An 18,541-nucleotide genomic window follows, 5' to 3' on the forward strand; every position below is an offset into this window, starting at 1 on the left:
TACAACGCCAGGTAACGTTCTTGCCAAAGTGCCTGAATCTAACTATGCAAAATCAATCAAGCAAGTCCACAATATAGAAGATTCCATAAGAAGACTAGTCTGGATTCTTCAGAAAAGTCATTATCATGAGAACAAAAAAAAAACAAACAGAAATGTGGGAAACATATTCTAGATTTACAGACTGAAAAGAAAACCAAATGCAATGCATCAACCATGATTGACTCCTCCATCAATCAATCAATAAATACAACCAAAGTCATCTGGAAAACAATTGGGGAAATTTTAATACGGAGTTACTATTAAATGATATAATGGACTTATAATTAATCTGGGGGTGTATGATAATGGTGCTGTAGTTACATCCTTATGTTTAAGAGATGCATTAGGTCCACAAGGATGAAGTATCATAGTCTCTGCAACTTACTTGCAAATAGTTTAGTAAAAATATATCAATAAATAGATAAATAAGACAGAAATATGAAGAACAGATAAATCTAGATTGTAGGGCATATGCACTATTTTTATTACACTAGTCGTTATTGCTTATGTAATTTGGAAATACGCAAAACAAAAAGGTTAAAAGAAAACAGAGTAACTGCCTTGATTATTGAAGCAGAGGCTGGAGAGATGTATCTGCATCACGTTGATCAATGAATTTGTATTGTGGTTTGGAGAATGAGGTTAGCTTCTGAAGTTGTTGACCTGTGGTAGAATTTGCTGCTGGGTAAGCCCGGGGCACTGCTTTCCATGTCCGAGGTTCCATTGCCAGAGTGCAGACTTTGAATTTTCCCCAACTGAGTATCTGGAAGACGCATGCGATACTGAACAACAGAAGTCTGTGCTTCCTAGCAGTTTGAGCAAAGGCACTGGACCAAAAGGTTATTAGTTTTAATTCTAGCTAAACCACTGGCAAAAACGGATGACTCTCTTCAAATTCCTTGGGAATGGGTGGAAAACCCAAAGGCTTCCTCAGAAACCTTCAGCAGGATTTCAGCGGGATTGCTTTGGGAACTCACTTTCCTCCACTAATGAGTTTAACAACCATTTATCACCACTCATTTTTACCTAATTATTAGCATCACATCTAATCAAATTTAGGCATAAGAGAAGACAAAGACTTGGTATAAAATTCCATTGCTTTTTAAAAATTATTTTGACAAGCATTTGTGAAACCATGGGATGTTTTTTTCCTGTTTTTTTCTGCTTTGCTGGATGTTTTACAGAGAGCTAGATGTTCTTCAAAGAATATTGTAGGGAGAGAGGGCCATGGCTAGAAAGACATGAAAACAGCAAGTTTTCCAATGAAACAAATGAAGAAATTTGTTCAAGCCACGCATAAGGGCCCACCCCAATCAAAGGACTCAGTCCACTCCACTCCAATTCGATTTTAATAAAATTCAAGCCAGGCTCAATCTTTTTAACCAGGTGCCAAGAATCTTGCTAAATCTATGGAAAAGGAAGCAGATTCCTTTCCTGTGAACCTCCACAAGAACTTTGATGTTTATGCTAAGTAGAGGAATTTAGGTTGATTACCCTTTCTTCCAAAAGACCACCTCTTCTTGATAAAGAGCATTCTTCCTGATTTATCTATCTTGGTAAGACACCACGAACTTGGTGTTCCAAACCTACTTATTAAAAATCCCTTCCTTTTTTGTTTGATCAGTCTTAAGAATCAGAGATTCTCACACAACAAAGTAATTAACGTTTGCAATTTTTTTCTTAAAAAAAAACATTTTGAAGATAACCCAAATGTACTGTGTATTGGCATCTTTTGTTTATTATTATTCCTTTTAAAAAGCAACAAAATGAAAACCATCCCTCTGATACTAGAGTTCATAATTTGAAAAATGGGTTTGCTTTGTGCTTCCCAACCCACCGGAGGTTTCTCCTGACAAACTCTTGCACAACGTACTGCCTGTTGTTCTCAAGACTTAATTGTGTAATTTAAAAATATAACAAGATATCCCAATGAAAATTCATGTCAAGACCCCAGTACACAACATTTTTTAACGAGTTACCACATATAGCACCTCATTCCTGTTAACATGCAGTGCAAACATCTTGTCTTAATTCAACCACTCACGTTTTCTTCAGACCTTGAGCACTCTTGATTAATTTCAGTAGCTCGGCTGACACTGTCCTAAAAGGGTGAAAGAATTAATCACTCTGATATCCTTTCAGATAAGATGAGCACAGGTTTTTAAACACTTGTTTGGCATGTGGGATTGGAATTTAAGTCATCCTACATATAAAATTCTTACACAGCAATTGGCAAGTTAGTCATGGACCCAGGCACTAGAAAAACATGTTTATTTTTTGGTAACTCTGCAAGGTAAATTTCATTATTTCCTTGTTTAGCGTTATGTAGGGTAGTTACATAACATCCATCGTCATAAGTTGTAAAGAGAACGCTAGATGCGTTGTTTATTCTATGCATAGGTACAGCCAACCAAACATGCTAAACTACTTACAGCAGTTTATTGACACTGGTAAGAAACAACAATTTAGAAAAGCAAATGACGCAGATTGTGTATTTTGGAGTTTTCAAGGTTTCGCTCCCCTCAGCCCCACTTTTCTTTAGAACAGTTTTCTATATTGAAAACATGTCAAGAATTTGGAAAGCAAGAAGCAATCAGATATTTTTCTTTTTCTCCTAAAGCTATAATTTGGTTATGTGCCCATCTCAAACAGTGGACTTTTCAAATTTAACCAGTTTTAGTGATTCAAAATGTGGTCTGTCCAACAATGAATACATATAGGTATTATTATAGTTAGGTCTTCAAGCTTGAACTAGTGAGCAGAAATCATGCTAAAACAATGCAAAGAGCAACTTTCTAATCACCAAAATGCAAAGCAAATAATAATAATAATAACAATAATATTGACATATTTAGTTTTAGTTTCAACTAAATACTACAGTTAATTTTATATTCCACATGAAAAAATAAAATTAGCTTCGATCTATAAGCACCCACATGGATAGATTTTCTTTAGGTATAGTAGCATAGTATAGTACTGGGTGATATGATGATTATTTCATTATTTATCATTACTGCATCATTAGGTCTCATCAGTTAACACTTTGACATGGAGGTAATGCTACATAGTAGATGAGAACACAAACAAACTGGATTATGTCCTGACATTTACTAGTTCTGTGACCTTGAACAAGTTAATTAGCCACCCGTTGCCTCAGTTTCCTCATCTGCAAAATGGGGATAATAATACCTTTTTTTAGGTAGACTGTATGAGGATTTGAATGAGAAATATCTGCAAAATCATTAGAACAGTTCTTAGCACATAATAAACAATTATTGATAGCTATTTCTTTTAAACTCTAGAAGCCTCCTTTCTAGAATAGTATTCACTTTGGTTCACGGGACAAATACATCATTCTAATTCACCAGCAGACATTTCCTTAAGAAACCCTGATTTCTTTCTGACCTCCTCTGACACCTATCTAGCCTGCTAAGGCTTCTGTATTCCCACGGAAAGAGAGGGTGTATTTGCACGCTAAGTGCATTGCAGTTGGTGTCTCACTATTTCTCACAATAATCACATGAGGCAGAAACCATGATTATTCCCAATTCACAGATAAAGGAACTGAGGCTAAGAACCCCAAAGTTACATAAGCAGTTAAGTGGTAGAGGCAGCATTCAAATCTATGAAATCTGATTGTAGATAAGAGTCACCAACTTAATATCTGTCAGTTCCCCATATTATGTGGTAGAGGGGAAAACAATACTGAGAGGGTGGAGAAAAGGAACCATGCACTGGGGTCTCACTATGAAGAGAGAAGAAGGTGAGCTCAGTGGAGTGTGTCGTTTGTGTTTTAGCATCTACAGGACAACAGAAACATCACTGATTCAAGAGCACTGAGTCCCCTGGCCTAGAGCGGGCGGTGATCACAGCTGTCCGCACAGCACACATTTGAATCACATTCCAAGTCTGCCGTTCATCCTGCCTTCTGATCCTGGAGTGTGAAACAAAACCCAGATTTACACAGCTAATATACTGCTCGCCAATTTGGAGATAGATTGTAACAAGGAGAGAACAATGGGAGTAAATGTCTATTTCTACCTACACAAACTGAGCTGCTGGGAGATTTGGGGCCAAAAATCAGCAGCGGCTCTGGTTCTCATCATTGTGTGGAGCTTGGGCTTGATGGAGTGTGAAGCAGGCCTAGCACTGGGTGTTTATTTGCTCATTTTATCCTCACAAGAGTCCTCCTATATGACGGTACTATGATCAACCCCACTTTTAGAGGAGAAAACCAAGGCGGTAGATCTTCCGACAATCTGTCTCATGTTCCACAGTTGACAAATGGGCAGGATTGAAGCCAGGTGAAGTGACAGACAAGCCAGCCTGCTCCCCGGAGCCCCACAGAACACATATGTGGGAAGGAAAACACCCAGGCCCTGGCCCTTTCGACTTAATGACATTATCATCACACACACTCACCCACACTCACACACTTTCACCCTTCACTTTCACCTCAAGGTTTTGAGTACTTTTTAATTTAAAAAAAAAGAAAGAAAAGTAAATGGTTGCTAGGGACAGTGGAAAGGGAGTTGGGGAGTTAGTGTTTAATGAGAATAGAATTTCAGTCTGAGAAGATGAAAAAGTTCTTGAGATGTCTACCCATTATTCATCCGTGATGCCTGCACAACAATGGTGAACATACTTAATGCCATGGATCTGAAAACTTTAAAATGGTTGAAATGATAAACTTTATGTTACATATAAATTTGACTACTACAATTAAAAACAAAAACAAAACCATGAGCCAAAGGAGAACACGCATGTTCGGGTCCAAAGTGTCAGTTGTGCCACAGCTCAGAAACCCTGGGTTACAGGATATGTGACAGAGGAGTCACGTGTTCTGCTACCATTGTGTATTGATTTGACTGGTTTTATTTTTAGAATTTGAGTTTGCTGTCTGCTTTTTCCTGGAAAGAATACAGGACAGAGGTTTGTTGTGCTCCTGAGAAATTCAGCAGGTTCCAATGGAAGAATGCTTGTTTCAGTAGCATTCTGAATTTCTATGGCTTGGAATACAATTTTCATTGAATAATGATGTTCATTGTCCAAAGTGGCTTCCAGGCAAAGGTGGTCTTGTCATTTCTCGGTGTTTTTTGGAGGAAAAGTGATGTATTTCTAATATTATGTCTGCTAGATCATTCAGAATTACAGCACAACCTTCATGTGAGGACAGATTTTCAGATTTAGATGATAATCTTTGCCCACTAATCAGCAAGATGGAAAAAGAGAACAAAAACCTTGGAAATAGTTAAAACCCCAAATTATGGCATTCAAGCTTTCTGTCCATTAGGATTACATCTCTCAATGAACCAAAACCTTACCCTTTAACGTCGAGGTTTTCATATCAACCAAGACAAATAAACTATTACAGTTTTTTTCAGAATGTCTGTAAGAAATATAGTTCTACATACCTGTTGGTTTTTTAAAAATCCGATCTTAAAAATGGAAAATAAAATGTAATACCATGTTATTACTTACAGTTGTCATTGGCAAACCTTCTAGCTGCCCTCTGAATTTTCAAGCACCACTCAGAGTTGTTTTTCTTTCAAAAAGGATTTTTCCCTCAAGATTTTACAAACATCTCTAAGTAAAATTGCATGCAACACTATGAAGGATATATTTTATTCATTCCATTTCCAGTTTGATTTTTTTAAATGTTAACTTTGTAATTTCCCAGAAAGAAAAGGCTGTGCATAGTGAGATATTGGCATCATGATGTAGGATTCACACTGTACATATTTGCATGGTCTTATGCCTGGGACTTTGATCTAAACCCTTCATCCTTCCAAACCCCATTGGGGACTTTATCTTTGGAATCAAAGTGCTGGAAAATCTTTTGTCATATTTACACTTTCATTTTATAAAGCTGTTGATGGTGATAATAATAGAGATATGTGAGAGAAAGTAAAAGCTTGCATCACATTTTTTGAAAACCCTGAACTCTTTCCAGAAGTCTCAGCAAGGCTTCCCTTCACTCTTCATCCGTTCAACAAACATATCTTGAACACCTTTCATGTACCAGACTCCGTTTTAGCCAATGGACAAACACAGGCGGACAAGGAGAGATTCTAATCCATCTTTGTGAAACTGACTTTTTAGTAAGGTGGTTAGACAGAGCATATAACACCAATGAAACAATAACTCATGAAACTGTGAATTGTTTAATTATCACTATAAATGCTTCAAAGAGAATTAGTGGGTGCTATGAAAGTTTGACTAGAGATTCTGGATTTGCTTAGGATTCAGGGAAGAGTTCTTCAAGAAAGGGATATTTGAGCTGAGTATTACCGATAGATCCTGCACAAAAGGTCCACAGCTCTGCACTCTAAGGGAGCCCACACCTCTCATTTTAGACTACGCTCGGGGTGCCCTGAACCTTGAAAGCCCTGTCCAAAGGATCTCAAGCCTGGTTCTAAGGCTTGTGTGGACCTCTTCCCTGGGTCTGTCATCCCAAGGGGGACTATGGACAAGTCCCTTCAGGCTTCATGTGTGGCCAGGAGGGGCTGCCTGCAGAGTGTGAGCGTGCATGAAATTTGATGTGCACACTGGGATGTTCACAAGTCCTTTCATGATGAGAAAAGGGACAGAGGATGGGGAAAGAAGGGAGAAGAGGCTGTGCACACTAGCCAGGAACCAGGAATTGCTGTTCTTGTACCACAACGTTCCCATGTGGAACTCCAAGGAGTGTAAGAAATCTAAGTTCTGTCTGTAGTGTTTGAAAACCTTCATTTGTACTGTTGCCTTGAACCCTGAAAATGTTAGGGGTGGCTCCATTTGATCTGGGCTTTGCAAGATAAGTTAGAATTGACTGGGCAAGAAGGAGCATTCGGGCAGAGCGACCCACGTGGGTGAAATCTCTGAGATGGGAAGGAAAATAATGTGTTTAAGGAACTGAGAGGAAGCCCCTGGGACACACAGAGTCTCACTGTGATGAAAGAGCTGTCCAGGGCAACAGAAGAGCATCCTTGGAAAAGATATATATTATATATTATACATTATATATTATATATTATGCTATATATTATATGTTATATATCCCTAAATGAAATATTATATATTATGTATGAGTATTCATAGCATATTTTTGAGTAGGTATTAAAATTATGAAATGACTTGTATTGCTACTCTAATTTATATACAAGAGATACAAAACACTGAGATATTTTTCAAAACAACTTTCTTTTAAATATTGAATTAGCAGTGTTCCATTATCTTCAAAATCTCATGAAATACAGACAGTTATTCCCCATGTCCCTTAAGTCTCAAGCCTAGGAAGTAGGATCTGTTCCCACTACTACTCGAGCTCAAATTTTATTTTCAATAAATACTCCTAATATTCATTCATCTGTTTAATAACTGAACTCAGCTGCTATTTCCTCAACTGTAATAACAGTATAATAGAGATGTTGGGAGGATGAAATAAATAACTATAACTATAATTATAACTCTCTCTCTCTCTCTCTCTCTCTCTCTCTATATATATATATATATATATATATATATATATATATATATTATGATCAAACAACATGGTAAATGTTTAAATTAAAAAAAGTATTACAGGATAGCCCCGACAATCTTGAGAAATAAGAACAAAGTGGGAGGTATTACGATACCTGACATCAAATTATACTACAAGGCTACAGTAATCAAAACAGCATAGTACTAGCATAAAAACAGACACATAGATCAATGAAACAGAATAGAGAGCCCAGAAATAAGTCCATGCCTATACGGTCATTTAATCTATGACAATGGAAGCAAGAATTTACTGTGCGGTAAAAACAGTCTATTCAATAAATGGTACTGGGAAACATGGACAGACACGTGCAAAAAAATGAAGCTGGACCACCTCCCTATACCATATACGAGAATAAATTCAAAATGGATTAAAGACTTAAATGTAAGATCTGAGACGATAAAACTTCTAGAAGAAAACATAGGAAACAAGTTTATAGACACTACCCGGAGTAAGATTTTTACTGATATATCCCCTTGGGCAAGGGAAGTAAGAGAAAAAATAAAGATGTGTGATTACATCGAACTAAAAAGTTTTTTCACAGCAAAGGAAACCATCAATGAAACAAAAAGGGATCCTACTGAATGGGAGAAGATATTTGTCAATGGCATATCCAATAAGGGGTTAATATCCAAAATATATTTTAAAAACTCACTCAACTCAACTCCAAAAACACAAACAACCCAATTAAAAAATGGGCAGAGGACATGAAGAGACATTTTTCTAAAGAGGACATACAGATGGCAAACAGACATACGAAAAAATGTTCAACCTCACTAATCATTAGAGAAATGCAAATAAAAACCACAATGAGATAACACCTCACCCCAGTCAAAATGGCTAGAATCAACAAATCAACAAACAAGTGCTGGCGAGGATGTGGAGAAAAGGGAACCCTTGTGCACTGCTGGTGGGATTGCAAATTGGTGCAGCCACTATGGAAAACAGTATGGAGGTATCTCAAAAAACTGAAAATGGAACTACCTTATGACCCAGCAATTCCACTCCTAGGTAACTATCTGAAGAAATCCAAAATTCTAATTCAAAAAAATTCATGCACCCCTATGCTTATTGCAGCACTATACACAATAGCCAAGACATGGAAACAAACGAAATGCCCATCAGTAGACGACTGGATTAAGAAGCTGTGGTACATTTATACAATGGAGTATTATGCAACCAGAAAGAAGAAAGAAATCTTACCATTTGCAACAATATGGATGGACCTATAGAATATTATGCTAAGTGAAATAAGTCAGATAGAGAAAGACAAATACCTTATGATCTCATATGTGGAATCTAAAGAAAAGAATAAATGAACGAACTAATCAGAAACAGTCTCAGAGATATAGAGTAAAAACTGAGGGTTGCTAGATGGGAGGAGGGGTGGGGATAAGGGGGAAGGTGAGGGGATTAGAAAGCACAATCGGTAACCACAAGATTGCCATGGGGATACGAAAGTCAGTTTGGGGAATGTAATCAATAATGTTGTAAAGATTTTGTAGGCTATCTGATGGACACTTGTCTTATTAGGGAGACCACCTCAGGGATGATGTACATGCCTGATCACTGCACTGTACACCTGAAGCTGAAGTTGAACAATAATGAATGTCGACTATAATATTATATATATATATATATATATATATATATATATATATATATATATATATATATTTCTTTATTTTTCCCCAAGAAGTGGAGCACAACATTAGGAATAGAGTCAGTGGAAATGTAATGGCTGTGTGCGATGTCAGAGGGGTAGTAGATTGGGAGAGGGGGGTTATCACTTTGTGAGGGATATAAATGATAAGTGTCTTACTATTACACTGTTTTGTATACCTGAAACTAATGAAAAAGAAGTATTACAGTAAAAGACATATTCCCATTAATCCCCCTCAAAATACTCCCCCACGCTTTGAATATACTTATCCCATTGTTCTTGCCACTTTCTTAAGCAGTTCTGGAAATCCTATTTTGTGAGTGTCTTTAGTTGCTTTCTAGATAGATAGATAGATGGATAGATAGATAAATATCTCTATATATCTATATATCTCTCTAGATAGATAGATAGATAGATAGATAGATAGATAGATAGATAAATAGATAGATAGAGACATATATAGTATATGTATATCAAGTACTTAAATAGCATTAGGAAACCACCAGGCACATAATAGGACAACATGGTCTCTGTACCCATAAGAGATTTAAGTTAGAAGAAAAACAAATGTACAAGTAATTCTGTGATGAGTATTATATGAGCAGCAAGATTTTAAAACCACCCAGAAGAAATTGATTCATTCTACCTGTCAAACAGGGAAAGGCTTCACAGAAGAGGAAATATTTGATCATGAAGATTTCAATAAACCCAAAGGGAAAAGGACAGCTATCCTGTTGGACAAAAAAGATGAAGACGTGCGTTAGGAGAAGACGAGGTCATTGGTGTGGCACAGAATGGATGGGTCTAGTGTGGGGAGTTGATACTGGTGGGACTCAGAGTTGAGCCAGATTAAGAAGGGACTTGCATATACCGTTCTTTTGGTAGTGTTTCCCCTTGGGCATTAAAATTCCCTGGAGTGCTTGTTAAAAATAAAGATCCCAGGGTCCACTCCAGACTTAATGAATTGGAATACAGGGCCTGAAGTGCTTAATGAAGGGAAACCTGAATACATCACAAAGTTATATTTTGTTGATTTTACCTTTGTACTACGGAATATATAACATTTTCAAAGAATATTTAAAAATACGGGAAGATTCTTGTACTATGGTAAATACACACACACACTTATATATACACATATATATTCATTAACTTATTAAAACTAGATCTCTAAGTATAATGATTAAAAAAACATAAAATAGCGATTAACTGATTCCAGGGATGGTGGCATTATCATTGATTTTCAGTTCCTTTGCCCTTTGCTGTAATTTGAAAACTTGTAAAATGAACTCTTCTTAGTTTTATAGTTTAATGTGTGCATGATGATGGGGTGGGGTGGGGTGCAAGAAACAGGATGAGACACAGCAGTGGGTAGTGAATACCTTGGGCTGGGAGATGAACCCCCTCGCCCCTCCACAGAACCACCTTCTTCCTCATCTCCCCCATCTGCTGAGATCTGCCTCTTCCACTGAACAGTGAGCCCTCGAGGCTGGGAACTTGTAAGCTCAGCACCTGACACAGCCAAGGGAGGTTCCATGGTGGCTTCAATGAGTGACTGGTCTTCAGTTCTTCAGAAGCCTCTCCTGACATCCCATCAGGCCCAGCCTGGATTTCAGGGCTCTGGATTCTGCTGTTGGGGAGATAACTGCTTCACTTTGAAAGCTGATCCACAGCCGAAGTAGGATGAAGGAAAAAAGATGATTTCACGTTCCACTCTGGAGGGCCGTAGACTGGGGTAGCTGGAAGGTGTTAGGATATAAAGAGAGGGCTCCCCACTCTAAAATACCCACACTAGCTCCTGGCAATTTACCATCAAAACTTCATTCCTTCAGGGTCTGAATTCTTGTTATAGTCGCCTATTAAAATGCAAATGCCTCTGGGAGATGTTAAGCCCTTGTCAACAAACACCTAGCTTATTAACTAACACCTGAGCTGACAGCCATCTGAAAACAAGTGCCTGTTGGGAAATCAGTTTCCAGAGAGGTGGGGAAGTTGGAGGACAGCTGGGGACTTAGGTTGACTAGAACCAGAATGTCACAAGATTTCCAGGTCTGGAGCCGGCCATAGGAGCGAGTTGGGACTCTTCACTGTGTGTGAGCAAGCTGCTCAGGTGGTAGAGAGGGCTCCCCGGGCGGTATCTCTTGGGCCTGGTGATCAAGGTAAAGGCCCAAGTGGGGCAATGGCAGGTAGGAGTGGTCTCAGGCCAACCTCACAGGTAGTTGCACTTTCAAGTCCCATTGCACATAGAACTAGAAAGAGAAAACTTATTGATAAAGGGCTTTTGTTGTTATTGTTGGTTTGGTTTGGTTTGGTTTTGCTTGTGTGATTTGTTTGTTTTGTTCTGTTGATAGATAAGACTGGTTGTGATTTTTGAGTCATAAGCATAAATATTCACTGTTTAGGTCCCAACTATGCACCTGAACATCTCAGCATTTAAATTAATATTATATTATAGTTAGCTATTTACTCATTTGTCTTCTATTAATTAATCCACATATACTTAGCTCCCCTCATTTCTCTTCAAATATCAAAAACTTCATTTCTAAGCATTTTAAAAACTATTCTCTGAAAGCCTTCCTGTTGGTCTATGTCTTTCTGGAAATGCCAAGACTAGAGAACTATGCTAAATTTTCCCACTTTTGTATATATTATTAGTCACCCCGGGAGAGCTAAATGGCACTTGGGATTGAGTAAAAAATGCCTGAACAGTTTTCAAATATTTGGGGTTCAAAAAAACCCAAAATGTGTTTTGCCCAAACATTTGCTTTCCTCTTCATTTTTTTAAAACCCATGTTTATTTCAAGGAGCATCTATTCCATGTGTTTTTAATGTATTTACACTCAGTTCATTAAACGCTACTCTAAAACAGTTCTTTGGTGTCTGAGAGGCCCAGCAAGCCCTTCTGCTTTGGCGGGTAGGTGTGTTGTGGCTGCCCCACTCCACTAGCTGGGATGACTCACCCACTTCCCAGGAGGACACAGAGTCTGGGACATGCAGGGCCTGGCACAGAGCACTAGTGCCTCAGGCCCTGGCACCATGGTGCCCTGTCAACCTCTGCTGTGCACATGGGCCAGTTAGTATTCAGGAAAGTTCTTGACATTTCAGCGCCCGCTGGTCAGAATTTAAGTGTTCAGGCATTCCATCCCTGCCTTTGTGAATCTTGGTAATGCTGAGGATTTTAAGGGTCAGGTTGCAGCCCAAGTGAACTTATTAAATGTCAATACTGTGACTGAAGGGGTGATTAGGAGCTGAGAATGTCCCCATTTTCTCCATTTCTGCAATGGTGAGGCATGACTCAACTGTCTAGAAAAGTTAACACAGACCTGGTGAATTGAAATTGCTTGCTAAGGAGCAAAGGGCACCCTTGATAGGCCATCTTCCCATTTTGTTCTGGGTACATTGCCTCACCTGGAATGCTGTTGTGTTTCTGAAAGCAGTGGATGTCAAGGCTATCTGAAGAAGGGTGTTTGGTGGCCTGACTTTTACGCACTGGTAGACTAGCTCAGGGAGGACTGTTTCTAAAATTAAATGTCTCTATGCATGCTTCTAGTGGTTCTCCATTTACACAGTTTTGCCACATGTCAGGCACTGGACTAACTTCTCTATATATGTTATCCCATTCGTAAAAAATTAATAAACAGAAACCTCATTTAAAGGGAAGTAAGGAGGCCAGAAGGGGGAGCTGTCATGCCCTACAAAGATCATGAAAAACAACAGGGGATACTCTTGTTTGTAACAGCCCTTCCCAACTTCCTCTTCCCCTCTGAAATGAAGAGCTTCCTCTCCTTTGTTTTAGCGGACTTGTATTTGCCCCACCCCACCCCCCCACCCCCCCACCCCCGGTTGCATGTCCTAGATTGCAATTCCTCATTGATCCTGAATAAAGCCATTTTACTGGAGAATTAGCTACTGTTTCCCTGAAAATAAGACCTAGCCGGACAATCAGCTGTAATGCATCTTTTGGAGCAAAAATTAATATAAGACCTGGTCTTATTTTACTATAATATAAGACTGGGTTGTATCTAACATAATATAATACAAGACCGGGTCTTATATTATTTTTTTCTCCAAAAGACGCATTAGAGTTGATTGTCTGGCTAGGTCTTATTTTTGGGGAAACACGGTAGCTGACTTTTGTTTACAGTCAACACATTTACTACTCACCACAGTCATCTCAGGTAGATATAATTATCCCCACTTTGCAGGTGAGCACAATGAGGTATGACTTGCCTCAGGTCAAGCTGTGGAGCAAGCTTTGGCTCTCAGACCTGCTAGGTTGTTGTTTCACAGGAAAGTCCAGCCCAGGAGCCTGTCCCTATCACAGGAAAGACCCAACTAGCTTGTTGTTACTGGAGACCAGCTCTGGAGGAAAGGCAATTAATCTGATAGGACTTGGGGGGAAAAGCAGTGCTAGAGAGGGAGAGGAAATTTCCAAGGGCCAGGGTTAGTATTAGAAGGAACTCTTGAGATTATTTTGTCCATATTCCCTCAACACTTTATCCAAAAAAAAAATATGCTCTAGTTTCTCATTATCCCTCTTAAAGTAGGTCATGGAATGGAACACGGTATTGCACATGTGGTCTGCCCAGCACCAACGCATGGGGCTAACTATCCCCCTGCTTTCAACACTCAAGTTTATTAGCAAAGCCCCAACTTTCCTACTCCCAAGCCCACTCATCATGCGGCTGCCTCACTGTGCTATTGCCGCATATTCAGCTACCAGTTAATGAACATTTTATTATTTATTTACTTACTTCTTTACTTATTTTCTCATTTCCCACGAGTACCCACATCAGTTTGGCTCAAGGTGGCCTAAACACTTGTTCCGGTGCTGAGCTGTCTGTGTGGAGTTTCCAGTGGACTCATCTCCACTAGATCTGGTACTCATTTCATTTAAAGTTCTTTCTCATTCACAGAAAATATGAACATGGGCAGAAGAGGAGAGGTTCTGTTTTCTGGGCCTGTCTACTTCCCTGTTGTCTCTGTTAAGCATGCTGAACTTTCTTGTTCTTCTTACTTGTTTAGTACTTTAAAAGAATATCCCTTTTCAGTCTCCTGTGTTTTAGAAAATGTAAGCTCCTTCTGGCAGTGTGCCTATCTAGTGTTTTTGTCATAGGCCAGTCCTTGATTTTGTATCCTCCTCAATTGGGGGAGCGGGGTGGGCGAGGTGGGGCTCCTTCCACCTTTAGAACAAGTCGTTTCCTAGCTCCAAGAGCACCTGGGAAGGCACGATGATTTCTTGAACCCTTCCTTCTTTTTTTCCTTTTTCTTTTATAAATTAAAGTTTATGGGGTGACAATGGTTAGTAAAGTTGCATAGGTTTCAGGTGTACAATTCTGTAATACATCATCTATATAATGCATTACGTGTTCACCACCCAGAGTCAGTTCTCTTTCCATCACCATATATTTGATCCTGTTTACCCTCATCTACCACCCCCCTCCTCCCTTATGCCTGGTGTAACCACTAAACTATTGTTTCTGTCTAGGAATCCTTCCTTCTTTTTGGACTTGAGTTTTAGGGTCAGAATTTTGCCTATGTACAGCCTTCCATATTTTGGGGGCATCTTCCTTTTAGACTTGCTGGCTGTAGAATTATCCAAACTTTTCCTGAATTTTTTGAAACCTGCTTTCCCAAATCCCAGGTTATGTCTGATGCCCATCAGAGTCATTTCTTGACAGAATTATTCAACAATAACACGGCCACACTTTTCTATGGTTCCAATTATTTCCAGACTCCATCTTAATCTATGTTACTGTTCAGAATTAAGACCAAGGAGCAATTCCATTTATTGCTTCCTCTGTGTGTTGAGGTTAAAAAAAAATTAATCCAAAGCTTTACCTTGAGCAAAATGAGCCATTAAGCAGATATCGAAATAGGTGAAATCCTCTGCCTCTAACATGAGGTGCTTCAGTGCTGGTTCTATAATCTACAGGAGGAAAGAGTTACTCATTTCTTAGAGATGTCAGAGTTACTCGAATTTACTTCCTCAGTAGGTTTCCTGATCCACTTTCTTTTTATTGTCCCCGAAGTTCTCTCCAAAATTCTTCCACACAAAATCTCACTGAATCGCATGCATTTTTATTTAACAAGATCACCTGGTGATTCCCATGCACCTTAAAATCTGAGAAGAAATGCTCTGGAGCAGCGGTTTCCAAACTTTAGTGTGCACCAGAATCCCTTAGTGGGCTTGTGGAAACACAGGTGGTGAGCCCCTCCCCAGCATTTTGCATTCAGTAGGTCTGGAGTGGAACTTGAGAATTTGCTTAAACAACTGCCCAGGCAATGTTGACTCTGCTAATCTGGGAACTGCACTTTGAGAAACACCTTTGTAGATGTGTTCCATCCCACCAGTAACTAGGAATGTTGAGGAGTCTTCAGAATCTGAAATGATTTGATCTGCAACTTATTATAAATAGCTCATAATGGGATTGGAGCTGCCTCCTCTTTTTCTGCTTTACCACCTTCTCCTGTTACTTGCTGGATGTCTGTCAGTCCAGTTTCCCTCAAATATCCCCAACTCCCAACAGCCCACCCTCCCTAGCTACTCTCCTGCACCACCATTCTGGAACACACCAGGTGTCTGCCAAAGTCTGTCTGACCTGGCATTGGTGGGAGAGACTTCTCGCCTGCCACACCTTGGACTACCTCCCAGTGAGTAAGCCCCAGGGCTGTCTGTGGCTGCCCTCCTGCCCCTGGCTCTCCCATCTGCCACTTCCCTCCATGCACAGCCATTTTATAATTCTCCAGAGAAAGAGGTCAGTTCAGTCTCTAAACACCAGTCATGCACCCCTAAACTTCATGCACCCCTAAACTTCATGCACCCCTAAACTTCATGCACCCCTAAACTTCATGTCCTTAACATAGTCAGTGGTACTGTTTTCAAGCGATTTCTGTCTCTGTTGGTAGACAAGTTCTAACACAAATTTGGCAAGTTATAGGTTTGCTGGGAAGGACCCAGAGCCGGTACTAGAGAATTGGACATTACTGGGAGTACTGAGTGGCATGACTCCAAACTGGGATAGAGCAGGTTTGGGGGGGTTTGCGGGGGGACTCAGTGTGGTCTGCTCCCTACTGGCAAGCAGCCTCAGAAAGTGTGCTCGTTTCACTAAGGAAGCATCTAACACCCTCAAGTCCTTTGGAAAAGTGGTCCTGTCATGTGCATGTTTTCAAGTCAGTTTTTCAAGCCACAGCTTAAGTTCAGTTAAAAAGAAGTTCAAAGTGTGGTTTCCAGAAGTCCAATTTGAACCCGCATCAGTGATAGACTAAGGCGGAGAGGCTAGAGAGCACTTCCAAGTCTACTTTTTAGAGCAATTTCTACTTCCAAGGCAAGGAAGACTATTTTCTTTATAGAAAACCACTACTCCCTCGCCCTTCCTCCCCAGAGTTTCATGTAAAACTGTCCTATTTGCCGAGATGAGAAAAACATCTTTAATACAGTTGTATAAATGTGATTTCCTTACTGGTGAATGTCACATTTTTGTGGATTTGCAAAAAATAAAACTCCTTTTCCTTTTGGCTAAAGATTGCTTATGAAAAGGAAAGGCGGTTTTGGTTTTTGGTGATTTCTTCCCCAAATCAGACCTGGTTTTTTCAGTGGTGAGAAACCACCTCTATGATACACACAGTTAATTTTCACCTGCAACTAAGCTGGTTTCACATTAAATTTCCCATTTGGAGGAGGAAAGCCAGAGTTTACCTGGTAAACCGGTAAAATATTATCCTGGACCAAATTTGCCAGCGCTTATAAAACTGTCCGTCAGAGGAACTTTCCCCACAAACCGGGAACCACCAGGACATTAACTGGAAGAAAGACATGTTTCTGTTTTGGAAATTTTGTCTCTATTAAGATTTTTACTTGGATTGTTCTTTTGTTGCTGAATTGTCTGAGCTCTTTATATAGTTTGGATATTAGCCCCTTATCAGAGGTATTGTTTGTAAATACTTTCTCCCATTCGGTTGGTTATCTCATTGTTTTGTCGATAGTTTCTTTTGCTGGGCAGAAGCTTTTTAGTTTGATATAGTCCCATTCATTTATTTTTGCTTTTATTTCCCTTGCCTTTGAGGTCAAATTCATAAAATCCTGTCTGAACCCAACGACCATAAGTTTAGTACCTATGCAATTTATTGTTTCAGGTCTTATATTTAGGTTTTTGATCCATTTTGAACTAATTTTGGTATATGGTGACAGATAATAGTCTAGTTTCATTGTTTTACACATGGCTTTCCAATTTTCCTAGCACCATTTATTGATGAGGCTTTCTTTTCTCCATTGTATGTTCTCAGCTCCTTTGTCGAAAATCAGCTGCCCATATATATGTGGGTTTATTTCTGGGTTCTCAATTCTGTTCCATTGGTCTGTGTGTCTGTTTTTCTGCCAATACCAGGCTGTTTTGATTATTGTTGCTTTGTAGTATAAATTGAAGTCAGGAAGTGTGATACCTCAAGTTTTTTTCTTTTTTCTCAGAATTGCTTTGGCTCTTCGGGGTCTTTTGTGATTCCACACAAATCTGATGATTTTTTTATTTCTTTAAAAAATACCATTGGGATTTTAATGGGATTGCATTAAACCTGTATATTGCTTTGGATAACATGGCCATTTTAACTATGTTGATTCTTCCAATCCATGAACACGAAATATCTTTCTATTTCTTTGTGTCTCCTTCAATTTCTTGTAATAATGGATGAAACTTAAGAGCATTATGTTAAGTGAAATAAGTTAGACAGAGAAAGACAAATACTGTATGGTGTCACTTATATGTGGAATCTGAAAAAAAAAAGAAACCCAAAAACTGACCTCATAGATACAGAGAAGAGTTTGATGGTTGCAGGAGGCAGAGGGTGTGGGGTGGGCAAAATGGGTGAAGGTGATCAAAAGGTATACACTTCCAGTTATAAGATCAGTAAGTCCTGGGGGATATAATGTACAACATGGTGACTATAGTTAATAATACTGTATTATATACTTAAAAGTGGTTAAGACAGTAGATCTTAAAAGTTCTCATCACAAGAAAAAAACTAGTAACTATGTGAGGTGATGGATGTTAACTAAACTAATTATGGTGATCATCTCACTATATATACATATATCAAATCATTACGTTGTACACCTGAAATGAATGCAATGTTATATGTCAATTATATCTCAATGAAGAAAATAAATAATATACTAGAGTAATGGTATCATTAACAACAACAGGAAATTGTAAAATAAAATGAATTTTTTAAAAAAGACACTGGTGGAAGAACAAAAATCAAACAAAAAAGCATCAGTACCTACTCCCCCATGTTCAAAGCTGACATGACCACATGATTTG

At 38.9% G+C, this 18,541-nt stretch overlaps 1 long non-coding RNA gene across 1 annotated transcript in view; it reads right to left on the bottom strand.

The window, feature by feature from the left end:
- Nucleotides 1-2,083: 2,083 nt before the first annotated feature.
- The window catches only part of LOC141572733 (uncharacterized), a 256,279-nt gene continuing 239,821 nt past the window's right edge, over nt 2,084-18,541 (bottom strand). The window contains exon 5 of the long non-coding RNA XR_012498174.2: nt 2,084-2,140. This is a non-coding gene — a long non-coding RNA (uncharacterized LOC141572733). The remainder of the gene's footprint in view (nt 2,141-18,541) is intronic.

The sequence above is a fragment of the Rhinolophus sinicus genome, chromosome 15, assembly GCF_057876585.1.
Source record: "Rhinolophus sinicus isolate RSI-liver-muscle chromosome 15, RSI-T2T, whole genome shotgun sequence".
Classification (NCBI taxonomy): Eukaryota; Metazoa; Chordata; class Mammalia; order Chiroptera; family Rhinolophidae; genus Rhinolophus; species Rhinolophus sinicus.